This window comes from Triticum aestivum, chromosome 7D (assembly GCF_018294505.1).
Source record: "Triticum aestivum cultivar Chinese Spring chromosome 7D, IWGSC CS RefSeq v2.1, whole genome shotgun sequence".
NCBI lineage: Eukaryota > Viridiplantae > Streptophyta > Magnoliopsida > Poales > Poaceae > Triticum > Triticum aestivum.
In genome coordinates, this window is record NC_057814.1 from 142,332,319 (window position 1) to 142,352,202 (window position 19,884).

At 48.1% G+C, this 19,884-nt stretch overlaps 1 non-coding gene across 1 annotated transcript; it reads left to right on the plus strand.

Moving 5' to 3' along the window:
* Nucleotides 1-5,773: 5,773 nt before the first annotated feature.
* Nucleotides 5,774-5,855, plus strand: TRNAS-AGA (transfer RNA serine (anticodon AGA)). Its single transcript has one exon. It is a non-coding gene; the product is annotated as a tRNA-Ser (tRNA).
* Nucleotides 5,856-19,884: the final 14,029 nt, after the last annotated feature.

The following is a 19,884-nucleotide window of genomic DNA, read 5'->3' on the forward strand; positions in this document are numbered from 1 at the left end:
TCGGAAGTAGCAAATGAAGGAGTCTGGATGAAGGAGTTCATATCCGATCTAGGTGTAATACCTAGTGCATCGGGTCTAATGAAAATCTTTTGTGACAATACTGGAGCAATAGCCTTGGCGAAGGAATCCAAATTTCACAAGAAAACCAAACACATCAAGAGATGCTTAAATTCCATCCGCGATCAAGTCAAGGAGGGAGACATAGAGATTTGCAAAATACATACGGATCTGAATGTTGCAGACCCGTTGACTAAGCCTCTTCCACGAGCAAAACATGATCAGCACCAAGATTCCATGGGTGTTAGAATCATTACTATGTAATCTGGATTATTTACTCTAGTGCAAGTGGGAGACTGAAGGAAATATGCCCTAGAGGCAATAATAAAGTTGTTGTTTATATTTCCTTATATCATGATAAATGTTTACTATTCATGCTAGAATTGTATTAGCCGGAAACTTAGTACATGTGTGAATACATAGACAAACAGAGTGTCCCTAGTATGCCTCTACTTGACTAGCTCGTTAATCAAAGATGGCTAAGTTTCCTAGCCATAGACATGTGTTGTCATTTGATGAACGAGATCACATCATTAGAGAATGATGTGATGGACAAGACCCATCCGTTAGCTTAGCATAATGATCGTTTAGTTTTATTGCTATTGCTTTCTTCATGACTTATACATGTTCCTCTGACTATGAGATTATGCAACTCCTGAATACCGGAAGAACACCTTTTGTGCTATCAAATGTCACAACGTAACTGGGTGATTATAGAGATGCTCTACAGGAGTCTCCGAAGGTGTTTGTTGAGTTGGCATAGATCGAGATTAGGATTTGTTACTCCGTGTATCGGAGAGGTATCTCCGGGCCCTCTCGATAATGCACATCACTATAAGCCTTACAAGCAATGTGACTAATGAGTTAGTTGCAGGATGATGCATTATGGAATGAGTAAAGGGACTTGCTAGTAACGAGATTGAACTAGGTATGATGATACCGATGATGGAATCTCGGGCAAGTAACATACCGATGACAAAGGGAACAACGTATGTTGTTATGCGGTTTGACCGATAAAGATATTCATGGAATATGTTGGAGCCAATATGAGCATCCAGATTTCGCTATTGGTTATTGACCGGAGATGTGTCTCGGTCATGTCTACATAGTTCTCGAACCCATAGGGTCTGCACGCTTAACGTTCGATGACGATTTGTATTATGAGTTATGTGATTTGATGACCGAAGTTTGTTCGGAGTCCTGGATGAGATCACGGACATGACGAGGAGTCTCGAAATGGTCGAGAGGTAAAGATTCATATATTGGAAGGTTATATTCGGACACCGGAATGGTTCCGAGTGGTTCGGGTATTTTTCCGGAGTACCGAGGGGTTACCGGAACCCTCGGGGAAGTTAATGGGTCTTAGTGGGCTTTAGTGGAGAGAGCGAAGAAGGGCCACAAGGTGGCGCGCGCCACCCCCTGCCCAAATCAAATTGGACAAGGGGTGGGGGCGCGACCCCCTCCTTCCTTCTCCTTCTCCCCTCCTTCCTTTCCCTCCGGTGGAAGAAAGGAAAAGGGGGGGGCGAATCCTACTTGGACTAGGAGTCCAAGTAGGACTCCCCCCTTGGCGCGCCCCTCCTGGCCGTCGGCCTGTCTCCCTCCCTCCTTTATATACGTGGGCAGGGGGCACCCCAAAGGCACAACCGACAATCTCTTAGCCGTGTGCGGTGCCCCCTCCACAGTTTAACACCTCGGTCATATCGTCGTAGTACTTAGGCGAAGCCCTGCGCCGGTAACTTCATCATCACCATCGCCACGCCGTAGTGCTGACGAAACTCTCCCTCGTCCTCAACTGGATCAAGAGCTTGAGGGACGTCATCGTGCAGAATGTGTGCTGAACACGGAGGCGTCGTACGTTCGGTACTTGGATCGGTTGGATCGTGAAGACGTTCGCTACATCAACCGCGTTACTAAAGCTTCCGCTTTCGTTCTACGAGGGTACATGGACACACTCTCCCCGCTCGTTGCTATGCTTCTCCTAGATAGATCTTGCGTGATCGTAGGAATTTTTTTGAATTACTACGTTCCCCAACAGACATGTCGACGATGGACGAGCAGGTCAAGGCGTGGTACTTGGCGGAGCGCGGCCTCATCTTGAACCAGATGCCGTCGACCACGGCGCCCCCAACGCTGACGCCCAGCCCGAGTGGTGAAGCCATGCCGGGGCCCAGCACAGAAGCCACGCCGACGCCGAGCAGCCCGAGCACAGAAGCCACGCCAACGCCGAACAGCCCGAGCACAGAAGCCACGCCGACGCCGACGCCGGCCAGTCCCACGCCGGAGGAGCCCGTCGTTTGATGCATTCCTTTGTCTACACGTCCTTCCTTTTGAGCGTTGAACTATCGTTTATGTTTGATCGCCGAACTGTGGCATGGTGATTGCCGAACTTTGTGGCAGATCGCCGTTGATTGCCGAACTTGTGGCGTTTTTTTGGCAGCGGGAAAAGACAAGTTTGAATTTATGTGCGTCTTGGGGCCGAAACCTGGGGGCGCGGCTGGAAACTGCATCGCCCCCAGGGCAAAAAAGCTGCCGGCGCATTGGCCAAACCGCTATCGCCGGGTGCGCTGGGGGGCCGAACGGCTGGAGATGTTGTTATATGTCTAAGTTGCCCGACAGCCCTTAAAGCTAGCCCATATTTGAGGCGAATATGGGGAGGTCCAGGCGCTCCCTGATGCGTCCGCCATGTCGGATCCGACATACCGAACCCATGCCAAATCCCTCCAAGTACCTACTCCACCAAAATCGATCGCCCTCCTCCCATCCTCCAGTTCTTGCCTGTGAACCGTCGTCCACCCTTGTTGCCCCATCTGCACCGCTGCTAGCGTCTGAGTCGTTGTAGATGTCGTCACCGAGTACCCCGCCCCCCATCGTCCGCATGGATGATTCCTCGGCGCCATCCGTGGTGTCCCATCTGTGGGGGTCAGTTGCAAGGTGAAGAACATCGCCCGGAGGGAGCGGCGAAGGAAGTAGCGTGAGTGGGAGGGTGCGACGAAGGAAGCTGTGGACAAGTAGGTGGTCGACGTCGACATTGACTATCCGGTCGTGACTGAGGATTCAAGGATCATGTTGGCCGACGCTTCCCTCTTGGACCCGGAAGAAGAAGAAGAAGAAGAAGAAGAAGAAGAAGAAGAAGAATGCAAGTGTCAAATGATTCGTTCTTGTATCACCTATCTACGAATTGTCATATGTTTCTCTTGGCATGTGTTGAACTGTGCTTTAATTTGTTTTGTTGCACTGTTGAATTTGTTGGATCGTTGATGAAGTTGTGCTATATTATGACGTACATGGATTTGAGGAGATGTTCATGAGGGGCGTTGTGTTGTCGTGGGACGTTCACCACTTGACATTTTATTAGCAAGAAGAGAATATACTAGTGGTAGACTTGATCTGCCGGTGATGGCCTGTGGGCTGGGCTCTAGTGGCACATTGCAAATGTGCTGGCACGTACTCCCTCCGTTCCAAAATAGATGACCCAATTTTATACTAATTTTTACTAAAGTTAGTATAAAGTTGGGTTATCTATTTTAAAACTGAGGGAGCAGTAGTGACAGAATGAGCTCGCAGATGACGACGCATGATGGAGGGACGAGGCCGAGGACCAAGCTATAGCTGTAGCTCTTGTGAGGGAGGTCTCCCTCCCCGTCGCCGGCTCTGATGTTGACCTCGGCATAGCCCGCCCGCTCGCTAGGGTGGTCGCTTTTTGCAGGACTGGCGCGCGCATTCCTCTTTTCAAAAGATAGGCAGGCAGGAACTGGCAGGCGCATGTGTGCTTGCGTCCGGCCCGAGGAACTAGCTAGCGCGATCGACAGCAAAATTAGAGAGGACATACAGGCAGGGAATTCTTTCATAGGGATCATGAGTGTAAAGCGACGACTAAACACTGCCGGCACGCACACCCACGGAGCACACATACGCCCACATAATGCGTCCCGCGTCGCGTCCTTTTCCTCCGCCTCCTCCCTGCATCATTTGCGACAGAGAGGGAGGAGAGGAATCTCTTCGTCCAGATGGCGGGCACGGCTGCAAAACGCAGGCTAGCCGGCGGTAGCTTTTCCTCCTTTTATCACTTTCGTCGCCGGCCAGGCCAGGCCAGGCCAGCCAGCCGGAGATAGATCGACGCATCATCGCCATCCATCTACCTATCGATGATCAGCACATTCATGAACAGCAGCTTTGTCTGCGCAGAGCCAAGGAGCACAACAGTCGCCACGCTGCGCGATGCCGATGCGTGCCACTATTGCTCTCGCTCTTGCCCAGTCCACTCCAGCGCAGGGGCAGCGGCTCCTTTTCTCGCGGCGCATGCATGCGGACGCGGTACGACCTACGCTCCTCTTTTCCCTCCTCTACTGCCGCGCCGCGGCGCTTTTCCAGAAAGAGCCATTTTGCGCCTCAGCTTTCATCTCATCCTCTGCTCCTGCATGCTGCCGGCCCGGCGCTCGCATGTCGTCCCTCCTTTCTGCCTGGCTCGCCCTTGATCACGATTCGCCGTTGATGCGCCGGTGACAGGCATATACCCCTCCTACCCTGCTTGCCGGTCATCCTGACGTCGTCGAAATGTACGTTCTAATCACGCATGTTTCGTCCGTCTGCTCGTACACGAGCAGATAACGTTGGTTGGTTTGTCAACATTTTATTCTAATCAAATCAAGAAAGCTCAAGTGCCATGGATTTAGTGCGTCTTTGGTGACTTGTATCCGAAAGGAATCATCTCGATCGGAGCCGGTAGGCGAGATCGTCGTACCACCATGCGAGCAGTACGTGCTACTAGATTAGTCTAGCGTTGCCGGTAGTGTGTCGTCGTGCTAACCAATATTCTTCCTATTCCTAGGCGCGCAGTAACTGGATTTAGAAGGCTCTAATTGTTTTAAATTAGATTCGGGTGGTCCACGCCGTTTTGATGTTTAGCGAGATGTGATCAAGGAGATATATGTAGATTATTGCGGCCTAACGACAATGACACGGTAGGAGTAGTAGTATCATTTTGCTGACGTAAGCACCTGTTCTTGCCCCAAAAAATGAACTCGACCGGTGTAGCGCTGCATGGTACCCACGCAGGCAGGGGATCAATCTTTTTTTTTTGTTTTTTGTTTTTTGCGGGGAAGCAGGGGATCAATGGAACCGTAATATTATCACAAATCAAGTGGGCAGAGAAATGGACGTCAGAGCTGCTGTACGCATTATACTCCTCATCTAACGAGTGATTTAACTCCTTGAGAAGAAGGAAGACGAGTGAACAGGGCAGGAGCAGCTAACTGCCCCGTGTAAAAACGATGGAGGGGGTGCCCGCGCCAAATCTGAGCACGCATGCCCGTGACGAGCTGAGCAATGATGAATCGCCGGTCATTGTCGCGATCACGGGACGTCGCGGTCGGTCGGATCGGATCGGAGGCCGTCGCCGATCGACCACCGCCAGCGTACGACAGGGACGTCCATTTTTGACAGGAGGTTCCCGGGTCAGACGACCGGCCGGATCACGCGGCGTCTCGCTCGCTGATTCCGCGAGCCAGTCCGTTCCGTAGCTCTTCAGCCGGGAACAACCATGACCGGGTCAACTCGATTTCCCTTCACCAATTGGGCCGCTCTTGGACTACCTACCTTGCGGTCACCGTAGCCTGGGCTGCATGCGTTTAGGCCAGACAGCGACTAAGCTTAATTTGGGCCTCAATAGGTCCACGCGTCACTCTATATAGGCATTTTTGGTAAATAGATTCCAAGGGTGGTCGTGCCGGAGTGGTTATCGGGCATGACTAGAAATCATGTGGGCTTTGCCCGCGCAGGTTCGAATCCTGCCGACCACGTCTCCTTTCTTTCTATTTTTTTACGTGCCTTCCATTTTTGGGTTTCCAAATATTTGGATTGCTTACCATATTTAGTTTCACTAGCAAACATGTCCTTCTTTTTTTTACGTGCCTTCCATTTTTGGGTTTCCAAATATTTGGATTGCTTACCATATTTAGTTTCACTAGCAAACATGTCCTTCTTTTTTTTACGTGCCTTCCATTTTTGGGTTTCCAAATATTTGGATTGCTTACCATATTTAGTTTCACTAGCAAACATGTCCTTCTTTTTTTTACGTGCCTTCCATTTTTGGGTTTCCAAATATTTGGATTGCTTACCATATTTAGTTTCACTAGCAAACATGTCCTTCTTTTTTTTACGTGCCTTCCATTTTTGGGTTTCCAAATATTTGGATTGCTTACCATATTTAGTTTCACTAGCAAACATGTTCGTGCATTGCAACGGGAGAAAATAAATATTGTCCGCACCTAACTTAATAAATATCCCCCCGTTCCGAAATATAAGTCTTTCTAGATATTCTAACAAGTGACTACATACGGAGTAAAATGAGTGAATCTACACCCTTCCATTTTTGGGTTTCCAAATATTTGGATTGCTTACCATATTTCGTTCCACTAGCAAACATGCCCGTACGTTGCAACGGGAGAAAATAAATATTGTCCGCACCTAACTTAATAAGTATTCCCTCCGTTCCAAAATATAAGTATTTCTAGATATTCTAACAAATGACTACATACGGAGTAAAATGAGTGAATCTACACGAGTGAATTGCAGAAAACATCGACATTGAAGGCTAGGGTTGCAGAAACCACGGTTCTACAATTTTGTGCCAAAAATCACTAATTCTGAGGCTAATTTTTTTGCAAAAAACACTAGTCACCGGCTTAGGACGTTTTGAGCACTATTATGACAGGTGGGTCCCACTGGATAGAGTGACGTGGCAAAGGAAAAGGCAAATTACACCCTGATACATTTATGATTTGCAAAAAGACCCCTGAAAAGAAAGCAATCGGGTCCTCCGTGACGTTCACCTCGCACCGGTCCGGTGGTGGACGCCGGCGGCCACTCCCTCTCCGGGAAGCTACCGTTGAGAGCCGGGGGGAAGGTGGCGTGAGGTCGCCCCTGTCGAAAGAGCAAGAAGGGGCGGATCCTACCGGATCCAGTGCCTGGCAGGGACGAGGCGGCTGTCGGGTTCGCTGGCGGCCAGCCCCCAACATTGAAGGTCAACGGGCGGCGGCGGCTCGATTCCCGACCGAATCCCGCCGGTTCCGGTGCAGCACCGACGTTGTGGGTATTCGCGGCCGTGCAGAGCAGCACCCGGCGTGCGGGGAGGAGGTTGAGGCCGGCCCTTAATTCGAACTACAGGCCTTGGGAACTCGCGAGCGAGGTGGCCGGCCGCGGTTTCTCGCGGCTGGGGGCGGAGCTCCGGAGGCAACCCGAGGAGTTGGCCGTGAGCGACACAGGCAGGGGCGAGCAGCTCATGGAGAGAGAGAGAGAGAGAGAGAGGAGAAGGGATGTAGGGGAGGCGGGGTGGGGCGTCCGCCGGACGGCGGGCTCGCCGGCGAACTTGGGCGTCCATGGCCAGGCGGTGGAGTGAGCTCGCCGGCTGGGCAGCGGGAGGCCGAGGCATGACCTTGTCCTCTTTTTTTCACAGCACCAACCTTATCCTCTTAGTTCCTTTTTACAGTTTGGTCCATGCAATTTTGTCTATTTGTGATATGTTATATCGTGTCACCGCCACCCTGTTAAGTGGGACCCATCTGTCATAATCGGACTTAAAACGAGCGAACCGGACGACTAGTGTTTTTGCAAAAAAATTAGCCTTGGAATTAGTGATTTTTGGCACAAAACTGTAGAAGTGTGGTTTCTGCAACTCTAGCCTTCAATGTCGATGTTTTCTGCAATTCACTCGAATCTATACCCTAAAATATGTGTACATACATCCTAGTCCATTTTAAATGTCTAAAAAGACTTATATTTAGGAACGGAGGGAGTATGTCATAAGACACCTCCTGCACATATGTCCACATCTTCTATTTCAATACTATGAAGTCTCACCTCAACATGCAATCATGCATGAAAAAGACCACCATAACATTCAACCATGTATGGAAAAATGTTTTCTTTTCAATTATTCTACTTATGTTCAGTAAATATTATTACAAATATACCTAATCAAATATAATAAGTCATATGTATTTCAAATTTTAATTCTCATGCTATGAACCCAAATTTTCAACCACCAATTGTCGCAATAACATGTGGGGTATTCTCTGGTTATAATAGTTTGTGGCACAGATCACTGAGATAAGAACGATCGGTCAGATAGCAGCAACAAAAGGTCACAGTGTCTAGGATGTACGCTCTCCATGATCTATCCAATATATCTCCTCTTCATAGACAAATAAAGTTTTGTATAGTCCCAGGAAAGCAATGCTTGTATATACAAGTTTTGTATAGTCGCGACGGTGACCGGGACCGCGAGGACGCTGAGCGTCGCGGGCGACACGGCGACCGCCTGGGATCCTGGCGCGAGAGGTTCTTCCGGAGCCCTTCGAGGGCTCCGGAAAGGAGGCCGGACGATGGGCGCCGTAACGGGAGGAGGAGCTCCGGGCGCGACAACGGGCGTCGGCGCGGCCGCGCGGTGGAGGACCAGGGCAGGCGTGTCGACCTCTCCCGCGAGCAGCTGCTGCCTGATGGCACGGTCATCCCTGCCTCGGGGCATCGCCCACGCGCTAAGTCCCCAGTTTCTACACGCCGCCGGAGTTCCAGGACGGTGCCGAGAAGCCCTGAGTTCCAGGATCGTGCTAAATCCCCGCTGGCGGCGCTTGCCTGGCGCATCAAGAAGGCGTCCATGGCCTGCCTGGGTGGCCGACCTGCCACGGCGGTGGTTACCCCGTCGCCTGCTGCTGCGGCCCTACTTTCTGAGCCGCCGAAGACTGCTTCTGCCCTGGCAAACCAAGGGCGGCAGGTGCAGTTGTTGCTGCATGGTGGTGGATCGGAGTGTGCGGCTGCGATCGAGGCGGCGGCTAGGTCGCCTTCCACGCCGGTGTTTGTGCCCTGCTCGCCGGCCCCTTCCATCACACACGAGCCTTCTGACACGACGCCCATCTTGGCCACCCCGTTGGCGACCCCGGCATCTGCTGGAGCTGATTCCACGCCAGCTTTTCTCAAGAGAAGGTCCCCTCTGCTGCCAACACCGGTGACGTCCAGGCCGAAGCCGACCAAGGCGAGACGCAAGACTCTGGCCCCTGGCTTCTCGGTCAACAGGAGGAGTGCGCGCCTACAATCCAAGAACAGGTCCACGCCGGTGGCTCAGATGGCCGAGAAGATCCTTTGTCGTAGAGTCGGCATTGTGCAGGAAGGCGACCAGGTCACTGAAGATGCTATCGCGAAGTTCGCGGAGCTGTGCCGGGGCAAGCTTCCCCCGTTAGCTGTTGGCGCACCTCGGGCCCTCTTCCGCCTCGACTGCGACCTTGCGACGGCCGTTGAAGAGGCGCTGATCGAGCATGGTGGGGCTGCTGGTCTAGACCACGAGGTGGCTGATCAGGTGGACTGCATGGCTGCAGTCTAACGCGTCAAGTTGTTGTGTTCCTGAGTCTGTTTAGTTCCAATGTTAGTTCAGAACTTCTGTTTGCATGTGTGTGCCAGTGTTCCATGTTGGATGGCCGGACCTTGCTGGGTGTGTGGGCTTTGGCACCTGCCACTATCATCTAATACTATGTACTGCGCCTTGTTCCATTGCTGCTGTTGTGCTTTGTTACTTTCTCTGGTGCTGGCGTGACTCGCGTTTCGGCGGCTGCTGCCTGATGACTCATGCTTCTCAATGTTAGACCACAACTTGAACGTCATTAGCTGGTATGTGAGGGGACTCAACTGTCCGGACCGTCGAGCAACCGTGCATGAGGCCATTGCCGCATCCTCTTGCAATCTCCTGTGCATTCAGGAATCCAAACTGGCCGTGCTAGACGACGCTTCTACCGCCTACATTGGTGGTTTCCTCCTGAAGAAATACGCCACACTGCCGGCTGTAGGCACCAGGGGTGGGATCATACTTCTGTGGGATGGAGACTGTCTTGACACCTCGGATATTTCGTTGGGTGAGTTCCACCTCTCAGCTACGATAAGGCTGCTTGAGTCCGAGGTCGTCTTCAAGCTCACTACCGTCTATGGGCCAACAGCTAGCTCTCGCAAGGATGATTTCTTCACCGAGCTAATAGCGCAAAAGCCGGCGGCGGGACTCCTCTGGCTGGTGAATGGCGACTTCAACCAAATCCACAGGGCACGTGACAAGAACAAGCGGAACGCTAACATATCGCGCATAAACCGGTTCCGCAACATACTGAATGTTTGTGAGCTTAAGGAGATCCACTTACAGAATCGCAAATTCACGTGGAGTAACGAGCGCTCTAACCCAACCCTCTGCAAGCTGGATATCTTCTTCTGCAACCCTGAATGGGACCTTCAGTTTGGCTCTCATGTGTTATCTGCTCTGGCAACCTCGCTCTCTGACCATTGCCTGCTGTCTCTTTCGAGTGATCGCGGCCCCAGGCGCCCTCGGAAGTTCAAGTTCGAGAACTATTGGATTAAGCTCCCCGGATTCGGGCAGGTGGTGGCCGACTCCTGGGCCAGGTCCACATCACACACGGAGCCTTGCCGAATTTTGCCTGAGAAGTTGCGGCGCACTGGGATGGCGCGGAGACAATGGAGTAATGGGTTCTTCTCACACGCGAAGCTGCAGCTCGCCATGGCCTCGGAGGTTATCCTTAGATTGGACATGGCCATGGATCTCCGTCCGCTGTCGACGGAAGAGCGTGACCTTAGAATGAGACTCAAGAGACGGGTGATAAGCCGAGCGGTGTTGGAAAGAGCTAGGAAGCGGCAGGCTTCTCGGGTTGCGAATCTAATGGATGGGGACGCGAACACCAGGTTTTTTCACCTCAAGGTTAACGCGAGAAGAAGAAAGAATTTCATCCGCCGCGTACGGAATGGAGCCGGTTGGGCTACGGCCCAGGAGGACAAGGAAAGGGTGGCCCAAGAACATTTCTCGGCCATGCTTCACAAGGACGTACGCCCGTCGAAGGATTTCAACTGGGACAATTTTGCGTTCAGTCAGTGTGATTTGGCTTCCCTTGCTGAGCCTTTTGAGGAGAAAGAGGTGCTGGCACTACTAGGAAAACTAGCATTAACGATGATGTCCCATAAACGCTTGGTCGTTAAACATTAGTATAAGTTGAGTCCCCGCAGGTAAAATCAGCCTCTGCCTAATAGCTACCCAGTAGCACACGCATATCCAACCTTTTTCACAAATATTTGGTGCTCGATTAAAAAGTAAATCGGACTTCCATTGGATAACCCTCTGTAACAGCCAGTTTTTAATCCATTATTATAGGATCCCGTTCATCTCCCTACGCAGCTTTCTTCTCTCCTTCCTTCTTACCTCGAGATCGCATCTCCCTTCTCTTCTCCTATGGCTATCCGCGCTGAAGCCTACACCTCGCCGGTCGCCTTGACCCTGGCGCGTCCGCGCTGCTGCCTGCAAGTAGGCGGCCGCCTCGACCCCGTCGCGTCCTCATTGCTGCCTGCACCTCACCGGTCGCGTCGACCCGTCCACGCTGCTGCCTGCAAGTCGCCGGTCGCCTCGACACATGGCGTCCGCGCTGCAGCCTGCACCTTGCCGGTCGCCTCCACCCCTACGCGTCCGCGCTGCCGCCTGCAAGTCGCCGGTCGCCTCGACCCCGTCGCGTCTGCACTGCCGCCTGCACATGGCCGGTTGCCTCGCCCCAGTGCGCCCGAGCTACCGCCTGCATATCGCCATTCGCCAACGCTACATTGGTTGGTTTCCTCCTTCCCCTGTTTTGTTGTTGTTGTGGGTCCTTCCTGTACGCAGAACAGTGGGGTGGCTATACTTTAAGAAGGGGATCATGATAATACAGTAGTACGATATTATAACATATTGAGAGAGATAGATGAGCTGCAAAATTTAGGTGTAAGGCACTAAGGCGTCTGACATCAAGTTTTCGAACAGATAAGGACAATCTTTTTAAGGGATGTCACACAGTTGTGCAAAATCCATCACGTCATGCTTATAATGTACCACACGGACATTCTGATAATGTACAACCAAAGACGACTTGCTTCAAAATTTGGTTCTGTACTTATGCAAATCTTAATCTCTAGTAAGAGAACAACATGATGCCAGTAGTTTATGTAAGCCTTAATCTGTAGTTATCCATATGCTTCCTATTTCAGCTTTTACCTTATTCATAAACAGTGACACAAGAAGTCTTGTACTTACCTTTTCTTAGCGTTCAGTACATCAAACATTCACTTATTTAATTTAAGTTTACTTCGCACAGACTTTCCACACACTTCAAACTAACACTATAGGTTATCACAATGAGGCTCATATGCGAGAAGAGCAACTATGGAAAAAAAATATGAGTTAGCTACAAAAGGTACTACACAAACCTAAAAATATCATTCAAGATATAATGTGGTTGCTTGCTTTCCTAGATACAAATGATGCGCCGACAAATACTCTTGTTCAGTGCAAATTGGGATGCAGATGATTCCAAAAGTGAGTTTCTTACTAGTTTGTACTGTATGGAGAATTTGTTTCTACATTTAATTGTTTTCAAGTTACTCATAATATATTGTAGCTATGAAAGATGAAGTTGATGCTAACAATGACAGTGACATAGGAAATGATATGTGTGAATTTGATGCTATGTAAAAATGTCATTTTTTTCCCTAGCAAGTGAAACTTGTACTTGAAGAAAAGTCCAATGGCGTGGTACAAGAAGTGTCAGAAATTAAGTGGCTTATGTTTGGTACATCTCTAAGTGATAGTTCTCATGAAAGCCAGCATGAACAAGTAAGTAGTTCTTATACATATATTTTATATGCCATGCGTTCTGTCAATTTATTTACATGGATTGACTTTCATAAAGTACTCAACGTTTTGTAGGACTGATGGTCCATCGTAAATATTTAGAAGCATTCGAAGGAATTGTAACCGCCAATGAAGAATGATATCCATTCAAGCAACACGATGGTGTCCCTCGATTGAAGATTATTAAATATTATCTTTTCTAGTTTCTCGTTTTCCAGTTAGACATGAGAAAGTACATTGGTCATATAAGCAATGCTTTTGACTCAGATATTGTATATTTTAATTCCAGAATCGCATGTCAGAATTTTGTTAATTTACCTGATTTCTATTAAGAAAAGTGGTTATCTTTCAATTCATATACTTATGTTTCTATGTTAATGTGGATGTTACTATTCAAATGTCGAAAGATTCATAAAGTGATCACTGAACGAAAAGTTATTACTGAATATAAGTTATTCGAAGGATATCATAATAGTGAAGAGAGTGGATGTTGATACTATAAAGAGGTTGTTAAGGATACTTTGGTAACCATAGGAATATTATTAGCGATGAAAAAGGTGGTCGTTAATACTGAGTGTGGTCGTTATTTCCACGGGATTGACGACAACACACTACCCCGTCGTTACATTAGTAACGACCACAAGATGTGGTCGTTATACTTTTAACGAGGGAGCCTATTACGACCAGCAAATTGTGGTCGTTAATGACCATTAACAACCACAATCCAAGTTTTAGCGACCACATATACCGTCGTTAAAAACCGTTTTCCTAGTAGTGTGGATGCCATTGGGGAGATGCCAAAGGACAAGGCTCCGGGTCCGGACGGGTTTACTGGAGCCTTTTTTAAGGCCTGCTGGGAGGTTATCAAGGAAGACATGATGGCCGTTGTTAACGGCTTCTCCAACCTTCGCGGAGATCATTTCCAGTGGGTCAACATGGCTAATATAGTGCTTATACCCAAGAAAGATGGTGCAGAGTACATCTCAGATTTCAGGCCCATTAGCCTCATACATGCAATGGCTAAGATTGTGGCGAAAATGATGGCTTCACGCCTTGCTCCTTTCATGCATGTGCTAGTTTCCCGCTCCCAGAGTGCCTTCATAAGGACTAGAAGCATCCATGATAACTTCATGTATGTGCGCAACATGGCTAGGCGGATGCACCGGTTGAGGAAGCCTACTCTCTTGTTTAAACTGGACATCAAAAAGGCTTTTGACTCAGTGCGGTGGGACTATCTGTTGGAGCTTCTCCGTCGCCGCGGTTTCCCAACCAGATTCAGAGATATGGTTGCTGTCCTATTGCGCTCCTCATCCTCCAGAGTTCAAATCAACGGTGTTCCATGTGGGCCTTTTTGGCATGGCAAGGGCCTTCGACAGGGAGATCCGTTCTCACCTCTCCTGTTTGTCCTAGCAATTGACCCCATCCAAAGCATCCTTGACACTGCCACACGCAAGGGCAAGCTTCACCAGATAGGCGGGAGGAGCACCCGCATGTGCACCTCCCTGTACGCAGACGACGTCGTAATCTTTGTGGCTCCCTTCAAGGAGGACGTTCAACAGTTTACCTCCCTGCTGGAGGGCTTTGGTGAGGTCACGGGCCTTGTGACAAATTTGGAGAAAAGCTTGGTGGCCCCTATTCGTTGTGATGGCCTCAATCTTGACGACATCCTTGAGTGCTTCCCGGCTACTCGCGTTGCCTTCCCGCTGAGATATCTTGGGCTGTCTCTTTCGGTCCATCGTTTGTGGAAGGTCGATCTCCAACACCTCGTGGACAAGGCTGCTGGGAAGCTGGTGCCTTGGCAGGGTCGGCTCATCACGACTGTGGGAAGGGCTGAGCTCGTCAAGTCCGTGCTTTCCTCCCTGGCCACCTTCCCTGCCACGACGCTCAAACTTTCGGAGGGTACTATCTCCGACTTTGTGGGCATTGAGAGAGCTTTCCTCTGGGCTGGTTCGGATAAGGTCTCCGGCGGCCAGTGCAAAGTCAGCTGGAAACTCGTGTGTAGACCAAAGAGGCTTGGTGGGCTGGGTATCCTTGATATTCGTATGTATGCCCGGGCTCTGAGGCTGCAATGGCTTTGGTATGAGTGGAAGGAGCCGCACAGGGCATGGGTGGGCATCGAAAACCCATGCGACACCACTGACAGAGATCTATTCTATGCTGCCACGATGATCTATGTCGGCGACGGTAGGATGCACGCTTCTGGCTCTCCCCCTGGCTAGATGGAATGAAGCCCAAGGACATTGCACCGGCCATTTTTGCGATCTCTGCCAACAAGAACAAGTCTGTGCGAGAAGCCTTGCTTGAAAACCATTGGATCCAAGGGATCAACATGTCCGGAGGTCTCTCGGTGGAACACATTGAACAGTTCTGCGCCCTTTGGGGGAAGCTCACTACGGTACACCTACAGGATGACATACCCGATGATATCAAGTGGAACCTCACCGCCGACGGTATCTATTGCTCGGCCTCGGCCTATAGGGCCCAATTCGAAGGTGCGATCGCCTCCAACATGACCACGGTGGTATGGAAGAACTGGGCACTGCCCAAGTGCAAGTTCTTTGCGTGGTTAGTTATCAAGGATAGAATTTGGACGGCCAACAGACTGCAAAGAAGAGGGTGGCCCAACTGCAATTTGTGTCAACTTTGCAAGAGGGAGCCAGAGACCGCAGCTCATCTTCTCTTCCAATGCAGGTTCTCTGCCCGCATTTGGAATGCAATCAGAGTTTGGGTGGATGCCCCCGAACTGGATGTGGCGGCCTGGAACGGGATCCCCACGGTCAAAGAGTGGTGGTCGGCAGTGGTCCTTAGGCGTGGACATAGGAGGAAGGCGATTTCATCACGCATCATGCTTGTTACTTGGGAAGTGTGGAAAGAGAGAAACGCAAGGGTGTTCCAGCATGTATGTAGGTTGCCAAGCGTGTTGGTCGAGGCTATTAAAGCGGAGGCGAGGCTCTGGATTATCGCAGGGGCGAAGCATTTGGGTTCTTTGATGCCGCGAGAGTAGAATTGTATTTTCTTTACATTTGTGTGAGGTGTAATGGCCCTCTGCAGACTTTGTTATTCCCCTTCTTTTTAATGAGATGAGGCAAAGCTTTTGCCTCCGTTTCAAAAAAAAGACCACACTCATGCAAGTTAGCCACCGCCAGAAGTGGTGCTGGCGATGCCATAAGACCCAACAGTCCCGTGTTCACCCATCGGCAGGCCTCGGCCTTGACCGTGTCGATTAGACTAGTAGTGTTGGTTTGTGAACCATCAAAGATGACTACATTGCGTGCTTTCGCACCATGGAGGACCCCTCTTCGTGGTGGTGGAGGTGATGTCCTATTGCGAAGTGTCTATAAAATACTCACCGGCAGCAGGGACCATCCTAGTTGGCCTGATCCTGAAGAGCACCTGGTGGCACAAGGCGCACAAGAAAAGGAAGCCCGCCAGGATGTGTGCCATGGTCTCTTCTAGTTGGTATTGCGGCGAGCCTCTGGGTAATGCAATAATGATCCTGGCCTGCTAACCAAATGGAGAACTTCACCTTGGAGGCACCAAGACTTTTGGTTCAACTTAAATGATTCTGATGATACCGTCCCCCAAAAACGGGTGTCGTAACAGGTCTTGGAGGCATATTAGCTTTCCTTTGTGTCATGCTACCACTATAGCAAGGCATCCACCGAGGTTGTCAGTTGCACGCTACAAAAGGCTCTCCATACTAAAAAAATATCGCCACATAGCAAGGAAGTAGAGGGCACCCCCGAGTGTTTGTCATCCAACATCTAGCAATGAAAGCCTCACAAATGGTGTGACACTTTCGAATTCAACCTGAGACTAAAAGTACTTTGGGTGTAATCTCAAAGATAGCCCTACCATTGAGCCAACGATCCTCCCAAAAGAGCGTAGATGATTTATATATTGCAAGTGCCAACGTCCATTTATGCATTATAATGACATGACATTCCATGCAACATCAAATTTTTGTAGTACTATTAAATCACCTCACCACACACTTAACTGTCATTCTTTCCATACATGTTTTGCTTTTCTTACCCTTTTTTCATAGCAGTCAATGCTTGCAAAACCAAGGGTTTCTAACATTGTTTTGGGAAGTGAAACACACAATCAAAACCACTTTGTTTCTCACATTTTGGATTGTTAATTTATGTTCAGAATCCATTGCATTCATCGAGTTGTCCTCATTTTGAATGACACTCCTGTTTTTCACCGACCTAAGAGCAATATTCTTTAGTTGGTGGGATGCCAGCTACCCAACGCATAGTACTTGCCATTTCTCTTTGAGTCTCTTCCATATTGGGCGGATAGTCCACCCATCAAGAAGTTCTTGAAGGCCTATACTATTATTTTATGTTTATACTATGTTCATCAACATTTTGCATCAAAGATAGATAATTGCAGTCTAGGAACAAATGTTAAGATCTTTTTGTTGGGTATTTACGCTCTGGAGCTCTCCAAAGATACTTCAAAATATCAAAACAGGCATAAATATGTACAAATATACTAAATTCATCTAAGTGGAACAAAATTACCTAGTTATTTTGTCCTTCTATTTTACTTATCATTACTAGGGATTAAATTAAACGAGTGATTTGCTGAACACGCAATGTCTCAAAGTAAGATAAAAAAAACAAAACACTAGCATAACTCTCATATTAGTCGGGGATTCAAACTTAAAATTAGCACAATCATTACAATGAAAGACATTAGAATTGTTACCAAAAACAAATATTAATATTCAACATATTATCAGAAAACTATTAGCAACATTATTATGTCATTAATTTTGGTAAGTGTAATAAAAAAATTAATTCTTTCGTTCATTATTTAACTTGCACTTCACACCCAAAATTAATTAAAAACTAGCTTGGAAATGTTGATCACAAATGATTTTTCTCAATTAAGAGAATATAGCACATCTTGGTTGTGGAGTAAATGACAAGGAGCCATGTACCACTTATGGGCGTTGTTAGGGATAGGGAACTTATAGCCTTTGACGGTGTTGAAAGCCTGAAAGAAATCATTGTTGGTGATTGCCCTCACCACCACCTTAACGCCAATAAACAAAAGCATGAACAATGCCGAAATATTCCAAAAAAAGCAAGGAAATGATATCAATTGAGGAATTGGGTTTTTTCAAAAGTATGAGCCATGGGGATGAATTACCGGCGCCGGTAGGGGGCGGGAGGGCCTTTCTGCCACTGCTGTGCCATCCTTAGGTGTTTGGACCTTCCGGGAGAAGCGATGGCGGCGACACTCGGTGCGCTAGGATTGGGTGTGGAGCACGGGAGAAGACGAGGAAATTGGGCTGGAGACTTGAGGAGGGAGGAAGGAAGGCATGCATGGGTCTGTTTAACCCTGTTGTTGGGTCCGAGGAATCATTTCTCACGGGCCATTACCAATGTGAGTAGGTGAGCGATGGTCCTACATTGAAAGTATAACCAAGATCAATACTTTGTAGTAAAAATATTCTCTTTTAATCCATGTATAATACAAAAAGGAATAAACTATAATAAGTAGTTTAAAAGCTTCTATATGGTATAAATATTATATTCCTCGCCAAATTTTTTTACAGTTTGTGTGGGCGAAGGCAACACAGTTGAAAGAACTAGATATACACATGGGCTACAAATAAGCAAAAGATGAGATAAAATCATATTTTCAGTGTAAGTCATCTCGAATGTACGACAATGACTACATATTAGCGAGAGATGAGATAAAATCATATTTGTATTGTGGGACATGACTATAAATCATGTGGGCTTCGCCCGCGCAGGTTCGAGTCCTGCCGACCATGTCTTCTTTCTTAATGTTTTACGTGCCTCCATTTCTGGGTTTTCAAATATTTGAATTGCTTACCATATTTGGTTCCATCTTTGAGTCCTTTTTTTGTTAGTGTCAAAAAAGAAAAACGTGAGGTTGCGGGTTCAAGGATCCGGTTTCCCAATATAAATACTCTTGATCCTTAAAAAACACGCAAAAGGCTACCTCAGTCAATCCAGATCTATTACTAAACGTCAAACATAATAAAAATTACATTAGGTCTCTAGAATCTTTGCTCTCACTGGTTCCGCTGAGTGAACACATGTTCCAAACCTCCAAGTTGTAAGTTACACACTTAGATAAATTACTAAGAAACCAAAAGTAATCCTAGAGTCCATGTATAGTTCTGACCCTCCAGAATGGTGAGTAGTCATAGCCTCCAAGCTAGAACTAGTGAACTTTTCAACTTTTAGAAAAAATAGATTCATGAATCACATGAAGTTTTGAACCCCTGTTGCGAAACACACGTTAAAAGTAGTAAAAAGCACTTATAGTGTTGCCTTGTAGTGGAGGTGGAATGGTGAGTGTTCATAGCCTCCAAGCTAGAACTACTGAGCTTTTCAACTTTTAGAAAAAATAGATTCACGAATCACATGAAGTTTTGAAACCCGTTTGTGAAACACACATTAAAAGTAGTAAAAAAGAACTTATAGTGTCGCCTTGTAGTGGAGTTGGCTGACCATGGCGGAGATCTTGGCGGGTGTGCATAGTGATACCTCATCCTTGTCTAGGGAGTTGTGAAGAAAATTTAAGGGAAGATAAAAGGGGACCTCCACGCGCTACGATGTGACGACGCCCGAAACTAGTGCATCATGAGCGCAAGACAAACATGTACAGCACATGGCTTACCACAAGAGGTGATATGGTGATTTTTTCGTGTGATGCTTGAAACTTTACAAGATGAGAGGACATGTTTTTTTTCTTAGAACAAGATGAGAGGACAAGCACAAGGAATGATAATGAGAAAGAGTTATGGGAAAGCACCACAAAAGGGCCCAATCCACTGAGTTGTGATTGGGTGGGGGGGGCGCACTTTGCGAAGAAATTAAGATGGGTAGTGATGTAGGGTGTCTTCCATTTTATCAGCAATTAACCCTTTGCTAGGAGTGGAAGGGAGATGTCGTAAGGAAGATAGCTATAGGACACCTCCAAGAAATTGAGCAAATAAATTTTGAGATTGAAAAGTGACCATAACGTCGTCACTGACTGAACATCACAAGAAATCTGAAATAATTGAGGAAAATGCAAGCACCCGTGCTAAATCTAAGACTTAAATCCGAGTGTGTTGGTTCCACCACACGGAAGCTAAT